Genomic DNA, 8,716 nt, shown 5'->3' with positions numbered 1-8,716 from the left:
CCACCGTTGCTGCCCCGCCACTCGGGATGCAGCCACCAACTGCCAGGTTCTTTACCTGGAAACAAAACAACCATCTACGATACTCCGCGGAGTTTTTCCAAAACTCATTCAGGCCTCTGCTTTGCATAAGTTGTCTCTTATGACTTACAAGCTGCCTCTATTCAAAGGTACCTGTCTTCAGTATTTGTTCTTGACTTTATTTTTTAAACATACCTTTTTGTCCGTAGTTCCAGCAGGCTCTGGTCTGTCTCCGGGGGCGTCAGGGGGTCGCAGGAGCCTTCTACCCAGAAAATCCTGGGGGGCGCCCAAAAGGGTCCTAGACCCCGATGGCCCCCTCAGCGAGAGAGAGCAGGCTCCTGCCTGGCTCGCCATAATGAATTATTAAAAAAATATGAATATCGCCCTAATGCCGATATCCAACTATGACGGACAAAAGACTCTCTAAGAGTTTAAAGTTAGAAAGTGTATGTTTAACTACGATGCCGGGCAGCCTGCGGGATAGCTCCCAAACACACGCGCGCTCACAGAAGATCACAGGGTCTTTTTATCTACAGAAGTATTGAATACCCAAAACACAAATGTATATTCATGACTTTAGTGCATCCCATTCCCCGCTTCGTATGGTAATTAGCCAAAAGCTATTAAGCGTGCGTTGTTTTTTCTTTGAAATGGGTCGGTGGTCTTTTTTATGGGACGGGGTCTCAAAATGATGAAGTAAGTGAGTCTTCTTTGCTTTGACTTTTTAACCTTTTAGTGTTGCGTGACAACTGAATCCTGTTTTCCCAGGAGTATTTGATTTATGAATTCATTGTCCTTCTTGAAGCCTATTGATTAGTCAGAATACACAAACATAAGTTGACAGGCCCCATGATTTATCAGTTCCTTAAATCCGGCTTCTGCTTATCAAAAGGGAAGTCTATCTGTCTTACTTCAGCAATATCTGGTTCAACTAAAATCTTTAATTCTTCAAAATGAATGTTTCAGGAATGGAGCTGGAGCACCGGGAGAGGCTGAGGGATGTGAAGGGGCTCAGGAGGGACCTCCGTGGTCTCTACAGCTCCCTGACAGGAGGGGCAGCCAGGTGAGGGTCAGGCTCTGCTCTCAGGTGACATGGTGAGGCAGAAAGGCTCCCAGAGGAGGTTTAGGTTGGATCTGAGGGAAAATTCCTCCTGAAAAAGGCAGTCTTGGCCCAGGCTGCCCAGAGCAGGGGGACTCCCCATCCCTGGGGGGGTTTCACAGCTGTGTGGATGTGGCACTTGGGGACGTGGCCAGGGGTGACCACAGCCTTTTCCAACCTCAGCCATCCCCTGATCCCTTTGGGACCAAACACCAAAAACTCCGGGTTAAATTGTGCCTCCCCACCCCGGGGGGCTTTCCTTGGCCTCTCCCCCCAGCCTGCATCCTGCCTGCCCTGCTCTTCCCTCCCTGGAATCCTCCCCCTTTTCCTCTCCCCAGGTGCCGGACGGAGCTCCCCCTTCCCCCCGGCAGGACTCTGGGGTGAGTGGTGACCCCCCCCGGACACTCCCTGACCCCCGTGTCCCCATCCCTGCACCCCAGACCCCCCCTCACCTCAAACCTCACTCCCCCCATCCCCCCCCCCGCTCGCCGGGGCAGCGGAGAACGCGGGGGCGGGCGGGATTTGGGGGGGCCGAGCTGGGAGGGGTGGGGGACAGGGCAGGGGGGCGCCGGGGAGGTGAGGGGGGCAGAGCAGGGGGGCATTGAGGGGGTCAGGAGGGGCCTGGGGCGGGCAGGGGGCGCTGGGAGGTATGGGGGGGGGGCACTGGGGGGCTGGGCACAGCGGGGACGGGGGAGGCACAGCGGGGACAGGGGGGCACTGCCCGTGTCCCCCCATCCTGTTCAGGTCCTGTCTCCCCCCCACGCCCCCGGGTCCCACCCAGGAGGGGAAGCAGCATCTTATCTTATCTTATCTTATCCTATCCTATCCTATCCTATCCTATCCTATCCTATCCTATCCTATCCTATCCTATCCTATCCTATCCTATCCTATCCTATCCTATCCTATCCTATCCTATCTAATGTAGTCTAATCGCCCATCTCTACGAAAGATTTAAAGGGGTCGACCACAAAGTCCATGACATCCATGTTGGGCAGCGAGGCCTGGATGTTTTCAGCCCCTTGCTCCAGGAAGCTGCAGCTGGGGAGGAGATTCTCCGGTGTCTCCTCGTTCCAGGCAACCTCCAGGAAAGCCGTGGCCGTCAGGTTTTCATCCAAGCCCGGCGTGGTGAGGCCGGGCTCGGCGGGGATTTGCTGCTGCTCTTGCTCCCCTGCCGGGCACAGGGGCAACACTTCAGCCAGGGTGGAAGGTGGCAGCTCCAGGTTGTCGAGAGCGAGGAAATCTTGCTCCAGGGAGGGGCTGAGCAGAGCCTCCCAGTCAATGCTGCCCATCAGTGCAGTCAGCTCGTGCGGCTCCTCGGGGTCGCCCGGGGCATCGCTGGGCAGGCAAGAAGCCTCGGCCACCAGGGCTGTGGGGCAGGGCTCTGGGAACTGCTCCGGGAACTGTTCTGGGAACTGCTCCGGGACCTGCTCTGGGAACTGCTCCGGGAACTGTTCCGGGAACTGCTCCGGGACCTGCTCTGGGAACTGTTCTGGAAACTGCTCCGGGAACTGTTCTGGGAACTGCTCCATGACCTGCTCTGGGAACTGCTCTGGGAACTGTTCCGGGAACTGCTCCAGGACCTGCTCTGGGAACTGCTCCGGGAACTGCTCCGGGAACAGCTCCGGGAACTGCTCTGGGAACTGTTCTGGGAACTGCTTCGGGACCTGTTCTGGGAACTGTTCTGGAAACTGCTCCGGGACCTGCTGCGGGAGCTGCTGCGGGAACTGCTCCGGGACCTGCTGTGGGAACTGCTCTGGGACCTGCTGCCCCTCCTCGTTCCCCATGGGATCGCTGTAGAGGTTGCTCCCAAACTCCTCGAACTCTTGGAGCGGCTGCTGTAGCTCCGCGCCCACCTCGAGGCTGCCATGGGCCGGGCTGGGCGCACGCTGAGCTGCTGGCTGGGCTCGCTTGCTGGAGGCTGGCGGGATTTGCTCTGGAAACGCCCCGCGGCCCTCGGAGCTGCTGCTCTTGGGCCACTTGGTGTATTGAGGGTGAAACTTCCAATAGGCGCCTCTGCCCGGCTCCCCCTTGTCCCAGGGAACTTTGACGAAGCGCTTGTTGACGCACAGGTTGTTCCGGATGGCGCTCTAGATGCAAAAGAGAACAAACCCCAGGGTTGAAGTCCTGCCAAAGGCTCCTACCTGCCAGCTGGGATGAGCGCGGCAGAAGTAGCTGAAGTTGTCGCGGATCCACTTGCAGATGGCGGCCAGGGTGAGCTTGGGCTTCCCGCTGGCTTCCATGGCCGTGCAGATGAGGGTGGCGTAGGAATAGGGCAGCCTGACGTGCGGGCTGGTTTTGTAGTCGACGTCCTCGGCGGCCGGAGGGGACCTGGGCACGGTCTGGGGCAGGGACGCAGTCACCTCGCCTGCGCTGGAGGCGGAGGAGGATGACGCAGCCGTGCTGGGAATGTCGAGGAAGTCGCAGAGCTCCTCAGAGGTCAGGGGAAAACCCGGGCTCTGGAAGTCCACCAGGCTCACCAGGTTCTCCCAGATGCTGCAGCGATCATTGGGATCCTCGGAGATGGGAGGCAGGCCGAGGTCGGCGCCCGTGAGATTGACCAGCCACAGCATGTTGGGCTCCTCGCGGCGCTGCTGCTGCTGCTGCTGCTCCTGGCTGGAGCTGGATTGCTCCTGAGCCTCAAGCACGGGGCTGGGGCTCGCCATGGCCTCGGCGCCGGGCAGGGCTCACGTGGAGGCAGAAAATGCACGGGGCAGATGCTGCAGGGAGAAGAGGCAGAGGGTTGAGGTTCAGCGAGAAGCAGCACCCGGACAGCGCCGGGTGTCCCCGGTGCCGCTGGGTGGCACGCGTCCCCGGGGCGCTGGGTGCGGGAGCCGCAACGTCCGCCCCGGGGGGGAGCTTTAGCAGCCCCGAGCCTCGGGGAAATTCCCTCGAAGCCTCGCGTCCCCGGGCCCCCCAAAGCCAAGCCCGCCCAGTGCCCGGCGAGGTTTTGGCCGCAGAAAGAACGAAAGAAAATCAACATCCCCTCCCCGCCCTCAAACAACACGAATCCAGTCCTGCCCTCCCACCAAGCAAGGCGGTTTCTCACACCTGCCACGGGTCAGGACGGCACCTCAGAGTCCGACACCTCCACCCTACGGACCCTAAACCACTCGTCCATCCCCTCCCGCCCCATCCTATCCCATCCCCGCTCCCTTCGCTCTGCTGCTGTTCGCCATTCCCCCTGCCCCCGGTCCCCCAAACTAACCCGGAGCAGGGATCCACCCTAAGCGCGGCGTCCCTCGGAGCGACCCGGCGGCTTCAGCCTTGGGGAAATGCCGTGCGGGGGACGCGGCCTTGGCTCCGGCCTTGCAAAGCCAGGATGCCGGCGCTGCTTTTGGGCCAGGAGACCGAGAAACAGAGGGAGCCAGAGCGCGGCCGGAGCGCAGCAGCTGCCGCTGTGCGGGCGGGAGCGGCTCTGGGGCAACGGCAGCGCTGCCGAGCCTTGAGCTCGAGGGGGACGCTGCCACCAACGGGCATTTCCCCGCCCGGCCGCTGAACGGGCTCCTCTGGCGCTGTGTGGGGCTGAGCCCAGCCCCCGCCGCTTCCCGCAGCCCCTCGAGGGCAGCCCCCCGAGCTTCACAACTCCATTTCCGGCCATGTGGGCATGGTTTATTGACGCCGTGGGGGGAGCTTGATGCTGATTGGGCCGTAGGGGCGGGGCTGCTCCACTTGCAGCCAATGAGCGGCACCGAGGTCTGGGGGAAAGGGGGCGGGGCTTCAGTGGGCAGAATGTAAGTGGGAGGAGCTTAAAGGGGTGGGGTTATAGCAGGGATAATGAAAGTGGGCGGGGCTTGTGTGAGCGGGGCTTAAAGTGGAAATAGGCGAGGCTTAAAGGTAAAGGGGTGGGGCTTAAATGGGTGTGGCCAAACGGGAGTGGGCGTAAAATCGGGTTGAGGAAAGTGGGCGGGGCTTCAGTGGGCGTGGCTTGAATGACAAGTGGGCGTGGCGTAAAGTGGGTGGGGGATAATGTGGAGGGAAATGAAGAGGTGGGGCTTAAAGCATGGTTGAAGGGGAAGTGGGCGTGGTTTAGGAGAAAGGGGCGTGGCCAAAGCCCACCCAAGCTCGGCCACCAGGGGGCGTGGCCAATCCGGCTGAGGATGGCGCCAAGCTCCGCCCCTTCCGGGGGCTGGGCGTGGTCAAGGAGCAGCCTGGGAGGGGGAGGAGGAGAAATTTGGGGAAAAATTCCCAAAATTCCCCGAAAAACTGCGAAAGTTCCCAAAAAATTCCCCCCAAAATTAAAACATTGTAATTAAAAAAATCAGGAAAATCAGGCAAAGTTTGGAGGAATTTTGGCCAAAATTTGGGAAAAATTTAATTCAAATTTCATTAAATTTCAATAATTTGTTTTTAAAAATTTGTTAAAAATTGATCCAAAGTTCTGACTCAAAAAATCGCGAAAAATTTCTCCAAAAACACCAGAACTGAACTTGACCAAAATCATCCTGAAAAAGTTTAACAAAACATTCCCTAAAATATTCCTGGAAAATCAGGAAAAACATCCCGAATTTTTCCCCGAGTTTTCCCAAAGTTTTGATGGTTTTGGGATGAATTTTTGAAGAATTTTGATTCAATTTTTTTACCAAATTTCTACAAATTTTTTTCTTCACAATTTTTCCCCCAAATTTTCCCGATTTTTTCCCAAAATTTTGATGAATTTTGGACAAATTTTAAAACAATTTTGACAAAATTCCAACAAATTTTCACCGACCCCCCCAAAAGATCTCCAAAAAATCTCAAAATTCTCCCCCAAATCCCAAGAAACTTGGAACAATCCCGAAAAAATCCCACAAATTTCCCCAAATTCCCAAATCTCGCCCTCAAAATTTCAGGATTTCACCTCTTGAGATCGAGCGTTGGTGGCTCCGGAACTTCCGGGACGACCTCGGGGGGCGGGGCCGGAAGGGGCGGGATGGTAATGAGGGAGAGAAGTCGTGACATCATCAGGACATGCCCCCTTCTTGACATTCTCACCCTGAGCTCATTTTGTGTTTAAACGGTGTCATGTCCTTTTTAAACCACGCCCACGTCCGGATTTCACGCCGCCAAATTCCTGTTGAAGCTCCTCCCACTCATTAGGGACAATTAAAATTGCCAGAATCTCAACGTCCGGATTTCTCCGCCCACTTCCGGTTCGAAGCCCCACCCATTTCCTGTTTACACGCCCACACTTCTGGTTTAAGCCCCGCCCACCCGCCTGCCATTTGGGTTTTTTCTTTCTCTATCTCAGTTTTCCTTTAAAGTTTCCCAAATTTTTTTTGTGGAATTTCTCCCCATTTTTGGTTTTTGGTCCCGCCCCGACTCAAGTTCTGCTTAGGCCGCGCCCTCTTCCGGTTTAAGCCCCACCTGCTGTTGGCCGCCATGTTGGTTTTTTTCACTGTTTTGTTTTATACATTCTCTCTGGAATTTCTCAATATTTTTACGATTTCTTTGGGAATTTCGCCCCATCGTTGGTCTTGGCCTTGCCCCCGAGTCTCGTTTGGGGCTCTGGCTCCTCTCACTTCCGTTTTAGGCCCCGCCTCAATGTGGGCTCCTCCTCCAGCGGCTCCAGCAAAAGCTCTGAGGAGGGGGAGAGGCAGAATTAGCGAAAAATTCCCAAAAAATCCCAAAATTTCCCCAAAATTTTCTCAAAATCCCTCAAATTTCCAGACATTTTCCTGATTTTCCTGAAATCCCCCAAAATTTTCCCCCAAAATCCCCGAAAAAACCCCAAATCACCAAATTTCACCAAATTCCCAAAAATCTCCCAAAATCCATAAAAATTCTCCAAATTTCCCCCAAATCCTCCAAATTTCCCCGGAAATTCCCGATTTTCCTGAAAACTTTCCAAAATCCCTCAAAATTGTTCCAAAATTTCCCCAAAATTCCCGAAATTTTCCCAAAAATCTCCAAAATTTCCCCAAAATGTCCCAATTCCCAAAAATTCCTCAAATAATCTCCCCAAATCTATTAAAATTCCCCCAAATCTTCCAAATTTCCCCAAAAATCCCCAATTTTCCCTAAAATTTCCCTAAATTACCTAAAACCACCAAAATTCCCCCAAATTATCCCAAAATTCCCCAAATTTTCCCCAAATTTCCTGATTTTTCCCCAAATTTTTCCCTAAATTTTCTCAATTTTGGACCCAAATTTTCTGAAATTTTTCCCAAATTTCACCAGTTTTGACCCAAATTTCCCAGAATTCCCTATTTTCCAAAAAAACCCTTTCCAAATTTCTCCATTTTTGACCCGAGTTTCCCAAATTTCCACCAAAATTTCCCAAAAGCTCCCAAAATCCTCTAAAATTTCCCATTTCCCCCCAAATTTCCCAAAATCACCAAAATTTCCAGAATTTTTCAGAAATTTCCCAGTTTTTGGCCCAAATTTTCTAAAATTTACAATTTTCGCCCAAAATTTCTCCAAATTTCCCCATTTTTGACTCCAATTTTTCCCCAAATTACCCCAAATCCTCTAAAATTTCCCATGTCCCCCCGAAATTTCCCAAATTTCCACCCAAATTTCTCCAATTTCCCCATTTTTTACCCAAATCCGAGGGATTTCCCCCCATTTCCTCACATGGGGGGAGGGGCAGCTCCAGCTCCGGCGCCTCCTCTGCGGCAGGAGGGGAGGGGAGAGAAAAAGTCACAGAAATCGTCAAAATTGACCCAAAATGAACCAAAATGTACCAAAAATGATGAAAAGACACAAAGTCGTTCAAAATTGACCCAAAATTGACCCAAAATGGCTGAAAAATGACCCAAAAATATTCAAAAATGAGTCAAAATTGTCCAAAATTGACCCAAAAGGAGCCAAAACCACCCAAAATGATAAAAAAGATCAAAAATGTCAAAAATGTCCAAAATTTGGCCCAAAAGGAGCCAAAAATAAGAACATCAAGGTTTGAGAAGTTTGACATAGAAAGAACAGCTGAGAGAAATGTTCTTGCTCAGCTGTCAGAAGAGAAGGCTCAGGGAAAGCTTTAGCACCACATCCCAGTATTTAAAGGGTGGCTACAGAGAAGGTGGAAAATCCTTTTTTTATATGGACTCCCATGGAAAAGACAAAGGATAATGGATTCAAATCACTTCTGGGGAGATTCCAGTTAGACACAGGAGTAAAATGCTTCGCAATAGGAAAAATCAGCCATTGGAAAAATCTCCCCAAGAAAGTGGTGGATTCCCCAGCACTGGGCAATTTTAAGATTCAGCTGGACAGGGTGCTGGGTCACCTTGTCTAGATGTTTTAAGCTACAAGAAAGCCTAAATTTTTTTAATTTTTTTTTTTTTAAGAGGTTTGAATGACAGAGAAGTACTTCTTAGTGCCTTATTTCTTAGTTCTTCCTAGGCATGAAGATTACTGGGCTAATCTTAGGGACAGAGGGACAAGGGGCAGAGAGATGATGAAGGCGGTATGATCATGATTGCCCTGTCTCCTCGCAATCTCCCACATAACAAGTGTGCCTACTCTGATATGCAATGCTGAGTGCTTTGGCAAGTGGATTTCTTGAAATCCCACCACATCCCACCAAATCCCACCTAATTTTCCTTCTCCTTGTAAGAGCAGCCTCTGATCCACCCAGCTTCTGCTCAGGCTAGAGCTAGGGGCTGGAGGTTCATGTAAGCC

The 8,716-nt window shown here is 52.7% G+C and overlaps 1 pseudogene; it reads right to left on the bottom strand.

The window, feature by feature from the left end:
• Positions 1-2,043: 2,043 nt before the first annotated feature.
• On the bottom strand, positions 2,044-6,477 carry LOC136305440 (forkhead box protein J1-like; annotated as a pseudogene).
• Positions 6,478-8,716: the final 2,239 nt, after the last annotated feature.

This window comes from Chamaea fasciata, unplaced genomic scaffold (assembly GCF_029207755.1).
Source record: "Chamaea fasciata isolate MVZ Bird 193981 ecotype frontalis unplaced genomic scaffold, bChaFas1.0.hap1 SCAF_412, whole genome shotgun sequence".
Classification (NCBI taxonomy): domain Eukaryota; kingdom Metazoa; phylum Chordata; class Aves; order Passeriformes; family Sylviidae; genus Chamaea; species Chamaea fasciata.
The sequence above is the reverse complement of the archived record's forward strand: the minus strand, read 5'-3'. Positions and strand labels throughout refer to the sequence as shown.